Source organism: Cavia porcellus, unplaced genomic scaffold, assembly GCF_034190915.1.
Source record: "Cavia porcellus strain 051 isolate PalLab524CR breed Dunkin Hartley unplaced genomic scaffold, mCavPor4.1 scaffold_14, whole genome shotgun sequence".
Taxonomy (NCBI): Eukaryota; Metazoa; Chordata; class Mammalia; order Rodentia; family Caviidae; genus Cavia; species Cavia porcellus.
The window spans coordinates 62,481,202-62,501,594 of NW_026947497.1; the positions used below are offsets into that span (position 1 = coordinate 62,481,202).

General features: G+C 41.2%; 1 protein-coding gene across 5 annotated transcripts in view; it reads left to right on the plus strand.

Moving 5' to 3' along the window:
- Positions 1-20,393, plus strand: part of Topaz1 (testis and ovary specific TOPAZ 1) — a 237,008-nt gene that overhangs the window by 163,948 nt on the left and 52,667 nt on the right. The window lies entirely within an intron of this gene.

Sequence of the window (20,393 nt, forward strand, 5' to 3'; positions counted from 1 at the left end):
CCGAAATTAAAAAGTACTTACATGATCTCATAGAGGAATTTAAAGATGTACTCCTGATCCAAGTGAGGCAAGATATAAAGAGATTAATTAAAGAAATGACAAGCCCCGCCCAAGAGAACACAGATGGAAGAACTGAGGAAATCAGAAAAGAAAGAGAAGCATCTGAAGAAGAATTTAAGCATAACTTAGAATACATGAAACAGATCCAAAGAGAATATCAGGAAACTAAGAACTCCATTGAATATTGGCAAAATGCCTTGACAGAAACTAAAGACAACCTTCTGAAACTTGAAGAGAGATTTAGGGCTTATGAACGTGAAAGAAAAAGCCTCTTAAAAATAACAAGGAACCAGAAAGAAGCAATTCTAAAACTGGAAGATGATAAAAAGATACATAACCTAAGGATAAAGAATGTGAGTGAGGAAGCAGGAACATCCAAAAATGAAATACAAAAAATATTCACAGAGATATTAAAGCAAAATTTCCCACGTATAGCAAAAAGAAATGATATCCAGATAAAAGAAGCATACAGAACGCCAGCTACCTACAACCAAAACAGATCTACGCCTAGGCATATAATAATCGAGATCCCAGAAATCCACCAAAAAAACAGAATATTAAAAGCAGCCAGAGAAAGGATGCAGGTTACCTATAACAGGAAATCTATCAAAATAACAGCAGACTTATCAACACAAACTCTTAAGTCAAGAAGGGAGTGGGGAGAAATATTCCAAGTCCTGAAGGAAAAAAATATGCAACCTAAGTTCATATATCCGTCAAAACTCTCTCTAAAAATTAATGAAGAAATAAGATACTTTCAAGACAAGGAGGAACTGTGGGAGTTCGTGGCCACCAATCCAACCCTACAGAGAGCGCTGAAGGACATTACAGAGAAAGAGAGGAAGAGATATCAGGATTACAGCTACAGTGGCAGAGAAGCCTCAGTGAACGGGGCAGACCATGGAATGAGGGAATAAGGTGGACAAATTATAGCAGAAAAGTGGAGTAGCAGACATGAGGCAGAGATGGTAAGCTAGTCTTTAGTAGAGACAGCTCTGAAACTATATTTAAAAAAAAAAAAGCAGAGGTCATTGCTAATGGTGTATAACGATTTAAAAGACACAGTAGTCCTAGTGACATATTTAGATTGAATTAAATTTGTTCTGGTCTGTCCACTCATATCAGATTTGAGGACACAGACCTCTAGAACCAAAAATAGCAGGTTATACCACGGCAACTATCCTTACTTTCCTATTGACTTAGGCTGAAATTCTGTATTACTTACATTGTCTTACTATGACTGATCTTAATTGTATCTGAATCATAAGACTATTGGTTGGCCTTGACTGATCCTATTTGAAATCGGTATGCGTGTTAGAATCAACCCTAAAAGTAGAGGAAACTACTCTGAGCATGACAAGATGTAAAGGATATCCATACTGGTATGAATCAGTAACAGCTCTCAAATACTACAATGCAGTCAAAGATAAGTTTTTATAAAAATAGGTGATAGTATGTTTAACTATAATAAGCCAGTGTTGTCGACAAATCTATTGAAAATAACAAGAGAAAACATAGTAGCTACGGAAGATCATTTATATTATAGTTTTATAAGTCCTATCCATTGCATGTTTATCTAGGAAATTGTTTCGTTGTCTTGTTATGACTTGGTTTTCCCTATAATACAGAGAGGATAGGAACAAATACTCTGAGGAAGAGACCTGAAAAACCCGAGGCTTATTTTGTAGCATTATAATATAAATTCTAGCAATCTATTGCTTGCTGATTAAAATGACTCTGGACTGGTTTCTTCAGCTCAACTTCAGCATATACAGAGATGGGGACGGCTATCACAAAGAGAATGAGAGATGCGATGGTAGTTGGTATTGTCTTCCCTAATTTGGAACTTGAGGACCTAAAAAGACTCCATCATCCTGTAATGATTTGATTAGTTCTATAATATGCAATAAGTATAGAAAGTGGGTGAAGTTAGGGACAACTATTTGTAAGAAGCTAGAGACAGTTAGATAAGGTAGATCTCCAGTGGACTTGCTTTGAAATCTGTATTTCCTTAAATTGTTTTTTATTTTTTTTTTAAATGTTCTGTTCTGTTTTGATATGGTTAACCTTATCCTCTTAGAGATGTAAAACAAATAGGTGGGACTGATAATCATATTACGGAGCTTTTGTTCGGCCATAGAGCAGAATGGTTTGTAGGGTCATTTTTTTTTTGAATGTCATTCTATATACTTTAATTCTATAACCTGAACAGCCATTTCGAAGATGACAATTTGTAACTTATCAACTGGCAATTTCTTACCTTTTGTTTGTCTGTAATTTAGAATTATTTCTACCCTTTTTTTTAATCTCCACGTATTTTTTTTTCGTTTCCTTTTCTTTAAATAAATTTAAAAAAAAAAAGAACTAATGATTTAATGACATTACAGAGTCACTACGAAATACCTAGACTAATTATTCTCTGGGCCTCCAGGTATTCATTTGATAGCACAGAAAGAATGCTGGTGCCTTTTTCATATAGTTTGGGGATGAAAGGAATCTGTAATACACGTTCCTGCTAGTCCTACAGCTCGGTCCTTAAGTGATTTACTCTCTAAATGAGGAATCTCATGTACACTATTCAGAAAAAAACATGGTCAAAGGAGACTTCAACCTGATGTCTTCTCTTTAGTCTGTTTCACTCTCACATGCAGTGCTGTACTCCACAGGTCTGTAACCTTAGGGCCACAGCTATCTAACTCATTCTTTACTATTATTACAGTGCTTGCTGTTACCGTCACCTCACAGTTTGTTCTAGATTTCATGTTGAACAAATTTTGGAGGAATTCATTCCAATGTGCAGGCCACCAACTTGTGGGCCATGTTGGGGTCTGTGCCTAGATCCCCATTCCCCCAAAGGGGTGCACAGTGAAGGCTCACAGGAATGAGACAAGTGGCCTGATTTTTTAGGGCTGCAGGAGGAATGAAACCCTCAGTAGGGCTCGTAACTCCACTGGCCAGCCAGCAAACTGACGCTGTGCTGGCCCCGTATTTAATCAGAACAAGCAAGGAGCTGAGTGGACAATGGAGGAAACCTGAGCAGGATCTTGGAAGGGGTCCAAGGACCCCTCAGAGCAACAGACAATGCTTATTAAGGAAAACCATCCATTAAGTCCCCAGGTGGCCTCAGCTGTGGCCTGTCTTGCCCTGAGGCGTCTCCTCATTCTCAGTTCAGCCGCACCCAGGCCACGCAGGAGCCCTGCACATATACTCAGCTTCAACGGCTCTGACAGAGCCCTTCTTAGCCGGCTGAAAACCAGACTCTACTTTAGTGGCTAAGAACCTGAGTCTGCACTTGAGCTACAGTTTAGCCACCAGTAAACTGGGGGTTTTATGAAGGCTAAATCATGTATTACTTGTAAAGAATTAGAACAGAACTTGGTACATAAGAAGCACAGCATAAGTACTTGGTATTCTCTTTTAATTAAATATATATATTCCAATTATTGCAGGTTTTATGGTCATAATTCTTCATTCCCCTGGTTTGCTCCAGTTTAGTTTAGTTTAGTTCAGTTTTGTTTTAAAGACTTTGGTAGCAGATGTTAATTAGATACAAAACAGTTGCCCTCTTATGCCAAAGTAAACTTCTCTCCAGGAGAAGAATTTTAAGTTCAAGGTCCAGTACTTATATCAGGCTAAATACTCAGGCAAGTGAAGCATAAAAGAAAATGACTAGCGAGAACAGTCTGAGGTGGATATTTCTTCATCACATTCAGATTTCAGATGAAAATGATCCATGGATTCAAAGGAAAAGAAAGTAATTTGACCCCTCGTTCACAGTGTGGTAGTTTGCTGGGAATGTTCGTGTTGAACAACAGCTGGTGAGAACAACCCAGAACCACACAGGGCCTACTGGTCTCCCTGTTAGTGCTTCCCAGAGACCTGGCCTCAGCGTGGCTCAGTGGACATCACTGAGACGCATCACCAAGATGCAAAGCTGTGAGGACCTGAGCCCCAAGCGCAAGCACTGTTGAGCTACTCCTGACGAGTCCACTGGAGAGGGACAAAACGACAAAAACTGACACCAAGATTCTTTTAACAGTCCTTTTTGGCATCGTAGCAGCAGGTCCAAGGAAAAATGATTTCTGCGCATAAAAACTGAATAGGAGCCATGTCAAAGCTGACATAGGATCCAGTGTTACCGGAGGACACTCATGAATCTTGAACCTCCCATAGCCGTTGGTTAGTCTGGAGATTGAAGGACTGAGGAATTCAGTAAATGCACCCTTACGGAGGTACTCCTGAAGTTCTTCCTCACCCACATAGAAAGATTCTGCGAATCACTAAACCACATGATGAATGCCACCGTCAGCAATGAGAGCAGATAGAGAAACAAGAACAGTGACATTGACCTGCTGTCCTTTGCAAATCTCCATGAGAATCTGGACTTTCAAATTTGGAGGGGGATTCATCGCCTACCTATTTGCAGAGCTTTGAACTAGCTGTGAAAAGGTTCCTCACCACATGGAAAGGGGGGCTCCATCCTCAGGGGCTTTCTTCTGATGGAACAGCAGCTCCACCAAATGTATGCAGAAAGGGAAACACTGACGGCTGAGCAAACACAATTCCAAATCTTTTGTTTAATACAAGGTATAGGGGGACTAAAAGACAAACGATCAATGGGAAAAAATATTAGTTCAGGAATATGGTAATATCCACAGTATGGACAGAATGCCTACAAATACATAAAAAAAGAATTAAACCACCTCAAAATTGGCAAGCATTGTGAATACAAATTCCCAGAAGAAGACCAGGTGGTGGTGCATGACTGTAATTCCAGCACTCAGGAGGCTGAGGCAGGAGGATCATTGTGAGTTCAAGGCCAGCCTGGGCTACTGAGTGAGACCCTGTCTCAAAAAAAAAAAAAAAAAACTGGGACTGGGGATTTAGCTCAGTAGCACTTGCCTGACAAGCACAAGGTCATGAGTTCCATCACCAGTACCAAAAAAAAAAAAAAAAAAAACCAGAAAAGGAAAAGAAAAAAATTCTCAGAAGAAACAAAAATATCTAGTAAATACTTTAACATGTATTGGGCTTCAATAATAGTCATGAATGTACAAGTCAGATCTTAGAATATGCCACTTTTTCCCATTGCAAGATTTTTAAAAACTAAAAATATTAGCAAAATACTAAGAATGCAATTTTATATTTTATTTCTATCTCCATTTTTAAAAATCAAGAAAACCTGAGGGTGGGGGTGCAGCTCAATGGTACAGTGTTTGTCTGGCATGTGCAAGGGCCTGGGTTCCCTCCCAAATGCCAGGAAGAAAGAAAAAAAGTCTATGTGAAACTACAGAACACAATTAGGGCTATTAACACTGAGAAGGAAAAAGATGAGCTCAGAATTCACCCAGCACTGGGTTGTTAAGGAGGGGTCGTGGTGCCTGCTCCCACCTGAATTGATTCAGCCCAGGAGCTGGAGTTGATTGATGATATATGAGGAGCCCAAGCCAGTTCCAGCCCTGTGTGCTGAGGCGGGGTACGGAGTCCTGGAAGGCCAGGTCCTTTGACCAAGTTCCTGTGGGGATGTTGAGGCCAGGGTAGGGGCCGAGGCAGCCCCAGGGCTCCAGAACAGAGTGATAAGACCTGGAGCTTGGACGGGGAAGGGACTGCAACCTCCAGCGAGCTCTAGGTGTGGTGGGGGACTGTAAGCTGGTGGTTCTAGATACTCCAGCCATTTCCGCTGAGGGTTTGGCTGCCGAGCAACCCCCCCCACACACACACACACACATACACTTAATTCTTAGTCTGGTACACCAAAGCTCACGATGCCCAACAGCTTTTTTGGGTGCTACAGTAGAAAATAAAGCTGTTTCTTTAGTAGGCTTTGCTCCTTGTGAGGGTTCCTGAAATTTCTCCTCAGTGAACAAGCTGTCTTTAAAACTAAACTAGGTGGGTGGCACATACTTGAAATCCAGCTAGTAGGGAGGCTGAGGCAGAGGGGTTGCAAGTTCTAGACTGACCTGGAGCACTGATGGAGGTTCTGTCTCAAAGAAAGGGCTCAGTGCATGGCCCTAGCTTCAATTCCCAGTACAGAGAGGGGTGGGGGATCCAGAAAATGGTGAAGAGTTTGTGCCCCCAAAGAAGTCAATCCTAACTTGATCTGGGTCCCAGCAATCTACATTAAGAACTCGCCAGCTTCACGCCCAGGAGGGTGAGCTACAGACTTGGCCAAGCCTGAGCTGTGAGGATTTGCTGAGCTGCCTCCCAGACGCGTAAGGCTCTTGATCAGGGGGGACCCCTGTATTCAAGGCTGTCCTGGCCTCTTCATGGTTGGCAGGTAGATACTTGCAGAGCAGCCGAGCCTCCAAAGCCACGAGAGATGGAGGGGGGAGGAAGCTGTGAAGCCTTTGATCCCCATCAGAGTTTGGAAATGAAACTTCTCAAACTTGGGGAACATTCTAGTATCCGATATTTTGTTGGAAGCTGTGTGTCTTCCTAAGATATTCCCTTTACAAAATCTTGCTCAAAATAGCCAAATTTCAAGTTGTTTCCTTAGCCCCTGAAAGCAAAGGCAGATGTGAGGAGCCATCTGCCTGGACTTGGAGACTTCCACAGAAAGAAGTGAAGAAACATTTGCCCAATGCACTGAGCTTTACTGGACCCAGGGTTTATCAAGAAATCTCCGGGTGGGATCCTGGAGGGGTAGATAGAGAGGACTGTGCCCCCTCCCCAGGCCAGCTCTGCCCATGAACCCCAGTCTAGCCCTGAGTTGATGGGCAAAATCTGGCAAGAGGCTACTTTTAGTGCTAAAAAGATGAGGGGGAAATGTAAACAACTCTGCACCACTGCCATTTGACCCCCAACTCTGTTCCTTTGGGGGTTCTGCTGCCGAGTGAGGACTAGGAGAGGAGCAAATAAGGGGTAAAGCCTATGTGCTGCTGTCATAAAATGTGCCAGCTGCCCGTTCATCTCTGCCCCCCCCCCATTTTTACCACCCTGTTGATATTGGGGTCAATGAAAGCAGCTTCAAGGCAAGGGCTCAGACATTACTAGAGAGCAAGAAAAGTGCAAACTTCAAAACTTTTGTTTCTCTGCTGGGTCTGCTTCCCACATGATAGGACTCAGCAACAAAACAAGACGGGGAGCAGGCACGCTTGATGTAGCTCACGCGCGGGTACAAAGAGAACTCAGCCCAGGTCTTCCGTGCCAGTTTCCCAGTTAAACTGGACTCGATGTTGCCACGTGGGCTGAGCTCACTACTTGAAGGCAGAGGATTGGATGCATTTTGCTGGACACATCGGGGCCTTGTGGGCAGCACCTCAGGGGCAGAGGGCTATCAGTCCATGGCATAGCGGCTGTGAGGGAAACTGGGTTGGGAAAGGTGCTACCTGCATGATAAACTATGGAAAGGGAGCCCCTGCTAAATGAAGTAGGGTCGCTCTGTGATTTCTGGGTCATGGCTACAGCTGCCTTCAAGGCCAATCGGGTTGATTGGCATTTAAGTAAATCCCAGGGAAGAAAAACCCCACAGAGCTGCAAAGTGTAACTATGTCTCATCTCACTGCAGTGCATTAAAATCTCTGAATTTTGCTCAGAAAGGCGAGTGAATGCTTCTGGAATGCATTTTATGCCAAGCATCACCCAAAAACCCTATTTATTCCCACAAAGCTTGCAGAAAGTGATTCGTTCCTCAGACCTTAGGCCACACTTCTCAAACTTGAGCTTGCATCTGATGGAGGAGGTATATAGGGCTGGGTCCAACAATTTGCATTCCTAGCAAGTTCTCTTGAGAAGCTGATGATGGTCAGAGACATTTCTAGATGTTTCTCACCTGCAGGAAAATGTGCATAGGAAAGGGAGTGGTCACTAAACAGTGACTTGAGGCCCCAAGCAGAAAAGTTTATCTGCAATTTTTCAGGCCAACTAATACTATTTAATTTCCACTGACTTCATAATGGGTAGGTGACTCCAGGGTTACCAAAGCACTGGTTCCCGGAGGGGAACTGTTGATTCATCACCTCGTTAAGAATGCACCAGGTGACAGCTGCGTGTGCCTCCACCTGACATCAATCTTGTCAACTTAATTGACTTGAGAAACATCAAGGACATTAGTAAAGAACACTGGGGATGAGTTATCAACTTTGAGCTTTGGGACTCTATCTGACCCCTGGAGCTCTCCTCTCTGATTCTCTCTTTGCTTCCCGGATGTCATGAGGTGAGCAGCTCTACTCCAGCCTTGGAACCAGCCAACCATGGACTGAAACCTCTGGAACCATGAGCCAAAGTAAACCTTTTCTCCTTGAGACTGTGTAGGTCAGGTATTTTGTCCCAGTGACAGAAAGCTGACTAATAACACTTGTGCAGCTGGAATCCCTGAGCTTTGAGAAAAATGGTTACCTGAGGAGGAGGAGGAGTACAGAAAATATTGTAGCTAGTATTTAAAAGAACCATATGTTGATTGATTGCTTTGTCTGAATGGTGTGCTGATCTCATTGCAGTACCTATGTCAATATCACATAACTACATCTTAGATAAAGGATATTTGCATAATTTTCTTTTGTCAAAGTGATTGCCTGTTTTCTTGCTACTTACACCTGCATAATCAAGTACATTGTGTTGTGGAAGGGAAATTGCTTTTCTTTTCTGTAGATAGTTTTCATTTAATGACCACATTGTACAACTTAACATACGTCAGTAATATCCTACAGCTTTGACTTACAGGGTGTGACTTACATTTTTGTGGTTCTAAGTATAGCTGGTTTGCTTTTTCCCTTTATCTGAAGTGACTTTGAGAATGTTTGAAGTTCCAGCAGAAGTTATACAAAATAACAATCAAAATTGACATTTTAATGGACAAAGTAAAATTTCAGCCTTTATAGTTTCTCTGGGTGGTGTGAGTTTGATTTTTATTTAAGTTGAGTTAAGAATGTTTCTAGATCACTGTGTTGAGTTTTTTTTTTAAGGAGAAAAAGAAAAAAACAGAAAAAGGGCACAAGTAATACAAAATTTAAAAAAATAAACAGTAAGAAATCACTAGTTAATAGATTACATATTCTCATCTTAGAAATAGTTGTTCAAGTTACAAAATTGAAGCATATAAAGTGGACTTTCAAACAGTGAGAGTGCAGTTTTGTTCAATGATCCAAAAAACACGCAGTAATATGTTTATCTATCTTACACACTTAAACATATATGCAGTTATAACCTTTAGAGCACTTTCTTTTCTTTTGCACTTTCTTTTCTTTTGTACAATGACAATTACACATTTTGGGTTTTATTACTCCTACAGTTATTACTTTTTCGAAGAGAGTAAAACCAAATGCGACATATCAGAACAGTCAGTCAAATCAAAAGGATGGACATAATAGATAATGTAAAAACAAAATACAAGGTGATCAACAATGGTTACCATACTGCCTCTTGCTATTTTAAGAAAATTGCCAGTTATAATAAAATTGAACTAAACAGTAAAGAATAAAACCAAAGCATTGGAGACATTACGGGATTTTAAAAGAAAATAATAGTCAACCAGAATGGGCGTCATAATGATTCTTATTGTCTTCACAGTTATGTCTATACTTTCGAACTTGGTACTATCAAGCAAAGCAGAATAGAGGAAAATCAGTCAAAACAAGATGGTGAGGGCAATACAGGATTTCAAATCAAGTTAATAGGAAATCAAAGTAGGTTACTATACTGTAACCTAAAAAATGCTATTTTTTATTTTTCCCTTAATTAAAAAATAAGTAAAAAGTAAATAATTTTTTAAAAGGGGGATTGAGATAAAAGACGGCATAACAACAGAACAGCGCAGGTCAAAACATAATCATTTAAGCAAAATAGTGTTTCACCACAAGATATCCTGACATAAAAATAGTTACCATAGTGTCTCTTTCCTTGAAATCTTTGAGTATAACTTCGTATACTGTAACACCAAACATATCAAGACACTATAAAACCATTCAAGAGAATGACATTATTACAGGATATTTAGAACCAATTAACAGAAAATGAACAATGGTTTCTGTATAAACTCCTTGTCTATAAAAGTTTTTGCTTATATTATCATATATAATAAAATCCAATAAGATACAACCTTTTATGACTGATGGAGACAGAAGAATACAAGTTTGATGGGACTTCAAAACAAGATGTCTTCTTTTCTCCAAAATAGCTGTTCCTACCATCTGATCTTCTCTGCCTCATTTCTGTTGAGCTCTTTTTCTGTCATTTGTTGTCAATTTGTCTTCATTTCACTTTCTCCTCCATTCATTGTGGCCTCTCTGCCACTGTTTCTGGAATCTTGGTATTTTTTTCTTTTAGAATGTCCTGCAGTATTCTCTGTAGAGTTGAATTGGTGGTTGCAAATTACCCTAGTTCCTCTTTATCATGGAAGCACCTTGTTTTTCCATCAATTTCTAGGGACAGTTGTGCAGGATATATCAATCTTGGCTGGAGGTTATTATCTTTCAAAGCTTGAATTATTTCCCCCCACGCTCTTCGTGATTTGATGGTTTGTGCCAAGAAGTCTGCTGTAATTCTGATGGGTGTTCCCTTGTAAGTGATCTGTTTCTTGTCTCTGATGGCTTTTAATATTCTGTTCTTATATTGGATTTCTGGAATTTTGATTATTATATGCGTGGGTGTGGCTCTGTTTGGGTTGTAGGTGGCTAGAGTTCTGTATGCCTCATATATCTGAGTATCTTTACCATTTGCTAAATTAGGGAAATTCTCTTGGATTATTTCTGTGAATAGCTTTTGTAGTCCATTTGTTTGTGTCTCCACTTCTTCTTTTATGTTCTTAATTCTTAAGTTATAGATCCTCTTATCATCTTATAGCTTTTGTATTGTTGCTATTTGGTTTTTTGTTATTTTTAAGAAGTTTTTCATTTCATGCTCCCATATTACAAATCTGCCCTCCAGTTCAGATCATCTGTCCTTAGTTTCTTTCAAGCTGTTATGCCAGCTTTCGATAGAGTTTTTAGTTTCTTTGTAATCTCTTTGATCCTGCTTCACGTATTCTATGTTTTCTCTGTTTTCTCTCTTTTCTCCATCAAACAATTCTCCCCTTTTTTTTCTGTTCTTCCATTCCACCATCTGTTTTTTCTTGGGCGGTGCTTAGCATTTCTCTAACTATTCTGTTTATGTCTTGCTTCAGGTCATTAATAACTTCATTCCTGAACTCGTCTATGAGGCTCTGGAGATAGCGCTTTATGTCAATTGGTGCCGTGTCTGCTATTGCATGTTTCTCAGGATTGGGGGCCAAGGACCCTTTCTTGTTGCTCCCTCTTCCCATATTCTTTGTTCCTTATATATAAGTGTATATAGGAGGCCCAGCTTCCTTCCTTGTCGGCCACAGTCTGTTTGAATTGTGCCGGCTAGGTGTTCCCGCCCACCGCAGCACACCAGGGAGATACAGACTGGGCAGTCTATGCCAGCCGGCCCCTCCAGGTCAACCTACCAAAGGCTTCACTGCTAGGATGCACCTCCTGGTGCTGGGACCTGGGTTGGGCTAGCCTACTGGGTCTTAGCCAGTGGCGTCACGCTGGCCAGGCACTCCCCACCAATCCCACTTGAGAGAGGGATATGTGACTGAAGTCACTGCAGCATCTCGTTCAGGGTAGTCTGCCCAGTCCAAGTATGTCCTCCACTGAAGCCTCCTTCTCTATGGAAGGGTCCCCGATCTGCTCACTCACCGTAGGTCGATGCAGAGCACCTGGCCAGTCCCGCTCCCAACTCCATTCAACGCTTCCTACTCTCAGAGCCTTCACGCCTCTCTCCCCGCCGTGCCAACCGGGACACAGCAGCAGCTGCAGGAAATTCAAATCACAGCTTCCAGTGGCAGCTTCCACGCTGAGACCTTATCTGTTCCTGCTGTATCACCGGGATTGCGTTTCTAGTTGGTTTCTCTTAATTTAGTTTGTTCCTGGGTCGGCAAAGAATATCCTCCCCTTGCCTAGGACTTCCTGCCTGGCACCATTCCTGGATTTCAAGTGCGGTTTCTCAGAGAGCCTCCGGGGCTACTGCTATCTATCCGCCATGTTCTTCAGGACCGCTGTGTTGAGTTTTTAACAAAACATTTTTGCATAAAGATAATAGGTGCTAATTCTGAAATTAAAGTTTTGAAAATAAAACTGTGCTTCAGAGCTGGGTGTGGTGGCACAAGCCTGAATTCTCAGCACTTGGGAGGCTGAGGCAGGAGGATTGCTGTGGGTTCAAGACCAACCTGCACTAGGTAGTGAGCTGAAGGCCAGCCTGGGATACATTGTGAGACCCTGTTTCAACAAACAACAAAAATCTGTATGTGCCTCCATGTTGTTCTTCACTTAGTAATCCTTCAAATTCTAGAGGCTTTCTGTATCTGTTATTTCTACACCTATAAGCCCAGAAATAGTCGTGATTGTTAACCATCTTTCTCATTCTGTATGCTGACTGATCGTCTAGTGAGATGGCTATGACTAATTGTGTAACCCAGGATCTCAAAGGGAAGGAGAGGTGTGCGCGTCCACACAGGAAGATATACATGCATAATGGAAGCATCAGCGCACTTCCCTGTGCAAGTGTCTGCCTATGAGGAATTGGAATTATAAAGGAGAAAGTATAACATGTGGTAGTGATCTGCTTTGATATGGGTACAGTGCACCGTTAAAGGAAGCGGATCAGTATCCGAGACCTGTAGGGCAGTGACGGCGAACATTGTAGAGCTCAGTGATAACCAACGGCCCACTGTGGCATGCGTGCAAATGGCTCACCACCACCAGTGTAGCATATGGCTGTGGGAGACCACATGTGTGATGATGGAATATTCTAGTCTCTCAGCCCCTATATCCTTGAAAATAAGGATTCTCTCTGCAGCAGGAAAGAGAGAACAGAGATAAGATGAAAGGAGTTAAGTGAAAATCCAGTTCAAGGGGTTTTTGGGGTTTGGTTGGTTGGTTCTTGAGTCCAGCTCTTACTGTGCCGCCCAGTGTCTCGCCTCTGTCTGCTGAGAAGCCTAGAAATAATCAGCATCTGGCCAGCAAGGGACATGCCTGCCATGCAGACCGGCCCAGAAATGTCAGTCCGACACTAGCTTCTTAGAGAAATAGGTGATTCCAGGGCCAGAGTGGGGAGTACATGGAAGGAGCCTGGAGCATTATCTCTCATTAGAAAGCAGGGAAACTACCAGAGACTCTGGAATTGTCTTCTGATGAGGTGCCCAGCGGCCAGACATGAGCAAAGAGACACAGCCACAGAAAGATGATAGTAACAGGGTTGCTCAGATATATCAGTCAGCAGCAGACCCATCCAGCGATGTTACTAGCCAAGGATTAGCTCAGTGGCATAAGCACCTGCCTGGAGATGTTACTACGAGAAAGTCACCTTAGGAGCATGACAGAAAACTCTTTAAGGAACAGCAAGTTGAACCAAACAATTCTGCTTTTTATTTATAGTTGAAAGAATTAGACAACCAACTACTAGATTGGGAGAAGCCTCACTATAAGAAGTGGGCCACCTTGAAGAGTATTAAAGAATAACAAGCCAGGCGTGGTGGCACATACCTGGAATTCCAGCACTTAGGCTGAGGCAAGATTGTTGTGAGTTCAACACCAGCCTGGGTTACAATGTGAGCTCAGGTCCAGCCCAAATGACCTAGCGAGACTCTGCTTTTAAAAAAAGATGTAGAATCTCCCCATTGTGCATTCCCCGGTGAAGTTAACGCAGGTGGGCAGCGAGCACTGCAGGTCACTAATCCCAGGAGGAAAAAGCAGACCGCAGTACATCTCCCAATGCAAAACCACACTGGCATTTATAACTTGCCTTGAAAATAACTGAACCTGAATAGGATCAAGTGCCAGAAAATGGAAGAATAATGAATCATAGGAAGCCAATCGCCTAAATCAAGTCTATGGGAAACTTCATGGGGTAAATGACTTTCTGCACATTGCAAGGAGAAGGGCACATTTTGGGGTTAGAATTATGAAGTAAAGCAATGTGATGGTGTCATCCAGATCACGGTTATTTAGATAGGACGGACCGTGACCAGCAAGAGGTCCAGAAGTACCAGCAAGGTAGCTGGCAAAAATTCACCTATTGACCAGAGCAGTGATTATCAGTGTTTTATAATCACTTATTTAGCTATATTCTATGTTCTTGTTTTAAAACCAAAAAAAAAAAAAAAAGGAAAGAGTAAAAAACACATTCAAAGTCTTGTAACACATATAATCGACAAAAGATTCATATTCTTTGTAAGAAAAAAACTACAGAGCCATAAGAAAAAGACACTCCCCATGACGGGAAATTGAGCAGGGGACTAAAACACCTCGCAGAATGAGGGAACTCAAATAGCCAGTTAGACAAATGGCTGACAGGAAATGTAAAACAAAAGTATAGTTAAATACCACAGCATGCCCCAATAGAATTAACTGCAAGAACCTGCAAGAGCTCTTGAACCTGCTGGTGGAAATGTAAATTGGTACAATTCTTTTGGAAGATGGCTTAAATTATCTGACAAATTTGAAGACCCACATCAAGAGGTTGGCTGCTAAGCAACCGGCTTTTCCAAAGGCAAGTCCCGATTTACGAGCTTGCTTATTCCCAGGGTACAGCTCTGCCCGTTCTGCGTGATTCTAAGTTATTGACCATCATGATAGCTTACTGTCACGTAGTGTTACCAAGTGTTCCATGCACACTTGGTAAGTCACCTTAAGAGGAAAGCATGGTCTCAAAGAGCTAGGTGAGACATTATTGTGTCACCTTTGATTTTGATATAATGTATTAGAAGTTTATACAAGTTAATTTTTAATAATAGCTATGTTAACACTGTACTCACAAAATTCCTGAAATCTTACCCTGAGTCTGAGACCAGTGTGAGACATCTGGAGCACACATACAGGTGTGAGCATGGGAGGGACCCGGAAATTCCACACCACTCTATTAAAAAAGATCTTCATTTTTCACATTCAGAAGCATTTGTCAGATTGTCTGTAAGATTCACAACTAGAACTAATGCTACAGTCTGATGGTAAGTAAATTTGTACAGGAAATGTTTTTTTTATAGCCATAGAAACAAACTATAGCCCCAGATAACAATAGAGGTGAACCTTAAAAATGGAGGTGAAAAGAGTGAGAAGTTAGACACAGAAGCATTCAGCTTATAATGTTCACAAGTAGGTGTTACTACGGTCTTGAGAGATGTCCAAGTTCATGCAGGTGGTAAAACTTTGATGCAAAACAAGAAAATGCCGTGAAGGCAATGGCAATCTTTAGACAAAGAGGTAGAAATGTGCTCAGAGTGCATAGCTTTTGGGGTGCTGAAATGTTGCTTTTTTTGGCTAGTGGTGGTCACACTGAGCTGTACTTTGTTTGTGGTACTGGGGCTTGAACTCAGGGCTTTGCATATGCTAAGCAAGCCCTCTACCACTGCACTACATCTCCAGGCCCGTTACCTAAGTAAAATGTATGCACTACGTACTTCCTGTATGCCTGTTGCTTTGCACAATTTTTTTTTTTTTTTTGGTCTTTTTCCTTTTTTATCGGTACCAGGAATCGAACCCATGACTGCCTGCTTGCAAGGCAGGCGCTTATGCTGCTGAGCTAAATCCCCAGCCCCACTTTGCACAATTTTTGAAAAGTTAATAGGAAAGCTGTCCACAAGCTAACCATCAAAGCGCAGCAAAGTTGGCATCTAAAGTTATCCTAGAGAAATGACGGGCCAGCAGAGGGTAAGAATCCAGAAATCAGTCACAGGACCAGAGACTGAGCAAGGCTTTGATTCACCACGAACCTTTTCCCTCTACTAAACCTGAGCTGTCGCCACCCACTGGCCCACTTCAGGGCATCGTCACAAGGACAGGACATGCCTGGTGCCTTAGCCTGCAGGAACACACACAGATGCATTTATCCACAGGCCAAGCAGTTGGGCAAGTGAAGTATATGTGGATCCCCAAACTGTGGGAGGACACCCCTTGAAGCCTCAGCGCCCTTAACTATGAGCCCTTGCAGCAAAGCCTTCCTTGGAGGGCTGGGGACTGGACTAAATGCTATGCCTCTCATAAGTACCCTCAAATGGTAGTTTTTTAACAAATGTGTAACTGGTCTTAAGTGTTACTTGGATATGGGTTCAAAACTAAACTTTGTTTTTGTCTTTCCATGTCCCTGTAACCTTTCTGCAGTGAGAATTGCTTCCTGACACTTATTTTCTGGTAATTATGGCCCTGATACTGGATAAAGACTGAGGCAGGCTGGATGTTTCCTACTCATTCACATTAAGTGTCCCATGGCTTTTGCAATACTTAATTTCAATTACAGAAGTCAAAACGCCTGGTCCCACGCAATCATCAAGTTCGTCCTTGGCAGGGAGTTGACGTTGCATAAACTCCCCTTCCTTGGCTCTTTCCTACTTCCAGAGCCACCCTTGTCCATCTTCCCCCGCTCGCAGTTTCCTCTGTCTCCCTTTGGTCTTCCTCCATCATTAGCAGCCTCAGAGAGAAGGTGAGTCCTGGAGTAGGCCTGGTGATAGCCAAAGCCATCTCCCTGGGCTCTGCAAACACCAGTCACAAAAGGCAGGAGAATGGAATCTACCTGAACTTTTGTTATGCAGATGCTCCTCAAAAATATTGCCACCATACATTCCTTCTTTGGGAGGTTTATAGTCAAAAAAAAAGCTACTCCTTTCCAAAATGAGTAGTCACTGAAACCAGCTTTTCCTAGAAGTGCTCCCCTTCCCATGTGTTCTCTGAAAGAAGCCCTCCTTCCTCTCTCTCTTCTAGCATGGACATAAAATTCCTCCTGTCTTTGCCTGTTCAGGGAGCCATTTCATCAAAAGGATTCTGAGCATATAAATTTTATCTTTTCCTAATATGGTAATAGTTTATTTTTATTTATTATCTTTTTGGTACTGGGGATCAAACTCAAGACCTCACCCTCATCAGGCCCCATGCTAAATCCCCAAGCACTGGCCTAAATTGAAAGAGGAAAATGGTTTCCCTCCCATGGGGAAAAGAAGCTTACTTTCTTACCCATCACTAGGATCACAGCCGAAGCACCTATAACAAGAAACAGATTAATGAGTAGAAAGCCTTATATTTATGTAATGTAAATTGCACATGACACAGGGACCTTAAGAAATAAAGCCCCAAAGTAATGGGAACTTGTGTACTTTTTTGACTACGATGAGGACTAGATGTTCATTCTGAAGTGTGATTGGACAAAGGGAAAAGGATCTCATGGGAATAAACTGGAGGAAACCTGGCAAGTTCTGTTCAGATTCTTTGTGCCCCTGCAGCGGCAGAGTTAAGGACATTGCTTTGTCCAAGTACAGGGAAGGCCATTCTGTAGCGAGGATTTTTGACCTACTTTAGGGGAAGGCCAACCACATTTTGTGACCTGCATCTGAGACAAAGGGACTGACATGTGCCACCACACCCAGCAAGCAAAGGGTCAGAGTAAACTTCTTCCTGTGGTTTTCTCAATTGCCACAGTGTCATATTTTGGGGTAATATGTCCTGAGCCCCATTACCTCCAAAATACAAGAGTGCGATGAGTAGACTGGAGGAAGTGGAAACCAACCCCAATGAGGTTTGTGAGATGCCCAGATACTTCCCATAATGGATGGTTCTTGTGGCCGCTAGGCTGGAGGGGTCAGGTCCTGGAGACCCAGAGCTGCAGCTGCACCACAGTGAAGGGTGGTCCTGGAGCTGATCAGCCACTGTCAGATAGGCAGCCATGGGCATAAGAGCCCCTGAGGGAAGCGTCCCTCCATTCTTCTACCAAGGCCCTTCACTGGCCAAGTCTTACCCAGAGCCAGCTGATCCAGAAGCTTGGAAACCTTGGACTATGAGGAAAGTTGGGGGACCGTCTGCTCAGACTGCAAACTGGCCAACGTCTAATGCAGTGAAGAGGTTATAATATTACAGCTGATGATAAATAGCAGCAGCAAAGAAGTTTTGCCCTTGCAAATGTTTGTAGAAGTAGAACATAACCCTACGGGCCAGCCCCCTGAGCAGGTGGGATGCCTGACTGCACAGGGCTCTGTATCTTGAAATTCCTAACTTTGGAACAAAAGACTCTAAATTTTCATTGCACAATCAACCCCATATGCAGCCATTCCCCTGGATTAGTAATAGACAACTTGGGTTTGTAGAATGCAAATACAGTTTTTCTGTCTCCTTCCCAGAGGGCAGCAAGGGCATGCTATGCACAGGGACACTGTAGAAAGGACGAGCCTGGAGTTTACTTCTAGGGCAGGATAATAAGAGCCCAGGGGTAAAAAAGAAAGAGGAAGAAGATTAGAAGAGAAGGGACCCTAAGGCCAGTGACCTTACAGGCATTGATAAACATGTGCTCCATCTTCCAAATTCTCAAGTGTGTGAGATCTGCCAGTAGGGAGCCAACACTTACTGGTAAATGACAATGTCAGTCTTTTTCTGGGCATTGCCACGCAGAACAGTAGGATTATGATAATTATTTCACAGAAGAGAACAGAACAGTCATGAAAATCTTTATCAACACACCTGATACAAGTTTTCTGTGAAAGTAATTTGGTATAAGAATTTTAGAAGCAGTAATAAAGATTACAATTTTCACCAGGCGTGGTGGTGCACCCATGTAATTCCAGCATGGGGGAGGCTGAGGCAGGAGGATTGTGTCAAAAAGGCCAAAAAAATTTATAGTTTTCTTAATCAGAACACTCCATGTACTTGATTTTGCAGTTTTCTGTGCTAAGTTTTGATTCTTGCTTTATGTATTGCTTGACTGTTATTGCTCATAAAAACTTCTAAATTCTTGGGCCTGTAGTTGACTTTAAGACCTTCTGTTTTTATTAGACCAAAAAAGATGGACTCTTGAATTTTAAACTTCACTTTACTAAGATTTTACAGTGTTTTATTTTGGTTTTTTTAAAATTTTATTTTAAGAGAAAAAGAAAAAAAACAGAAAAAGAGTACAAGTAATACAGAATTTCAAAAAATAAACAGTAAGAAATCACTAGTTAATAGATTATATATTGTCATCTTAGAAATAGTTGTTCAAGTTAAAAAATTAAAGCATACAAAGTGGACATTCAAACAGTGAGACTGCAAACAGTTCTGTTCAATGATCCAACAAAAACTCAGTAATATGGTTATCTATCTTATACACTTAAATATACATGCAGTTATATCCTTTAGAGCACTTTCTTTTCCTCTCTTTTTTACAATAACAATTAACACATTTTGGGTTTTATTACTCCCACAGTTCTTTTTTTTTTTTTTAAGAGACTAAAACCAAATGTGACAAAACAAAACAGAGTCGGTCAAATCAAAAGGATGGACATAGTACATGATGTAAAAACAGAATACAAGGCAGAATACAAGGTGATCAACAGTGGTTACCATAATGCCTCTTGCTATCTTAAAAAGAATTGCCTATATCATCAGTTATAATAAAATTGAACAAAACAGTATAGAACAAAACCACAACATTGGAGACATTACAGGACTTCAAAAGAAGATAATAGTTAAACCAGAATGGGCATCATAGTGAATCTTATTGTCTTCAAAGTAGTTGCCTATATCCTCAAACTTGATACTATCAAGCAAAACAGAACAGAGTAAAAATCAGTCAAAACAAGATGGTGAGAGCAATACAGGGCTTTAAATCAAGTTAATAAGAAATCAAAATGGTTACTATAATATATCCTGCTTTTTAAATTTATTTTTCCCTTAATTAAAAAATAAATTTTAAAAAAGGAGATTAAGATAAAAGAAGACATAACACAACAGCACAGGTCAGAACAGAACAATTTAAGCAACATAAGTGTTTCACCACAAGATAACCCGACATAACAGTAGTTACCATAGTGTCTCTTTCCTGAAATATTTGGGTATAATTTCATATACTATAGCATCAAAAATAATAAGACAGAGAATGAAAGTATTACAGGGTATTTAGAACCAACTAACAGAAAATGAACAATGGTTTCTATATTATCTCCTTGTCTATAAAGTTTTTGTTTGTATGATTACAAATAATAAAATCCAGTAAGATACAACATGATAAGACTGATGGAGACAGAAGAACAAAAGCTTGATGGGACTTCAAAACAAGATGATATTAAATCAGAACTAGCTATTATGATGTCTTGTTTTCTTCAAAATAGCTGTTCATACCATCACAGACAAAATCAAACAACCCAGAATAAAACCATTCCAATTAATGAATGAAAACATTATAAGGCTTCAAAGCAATATAATAAGGAGTCATGATTACCACATACTACAGTGTTTATTTTGAAGGGAACAAATATCAGAATCCTGTAGTCTGTCTTTATTGACATATGTTAGTATTTTCATTTAATAAGCTTAGTGTTTGATGTTGCTAGGCATTGTTCTAATTATTGATAAAAAGCAAAGTTCTGCGATGCCCTAAACCTA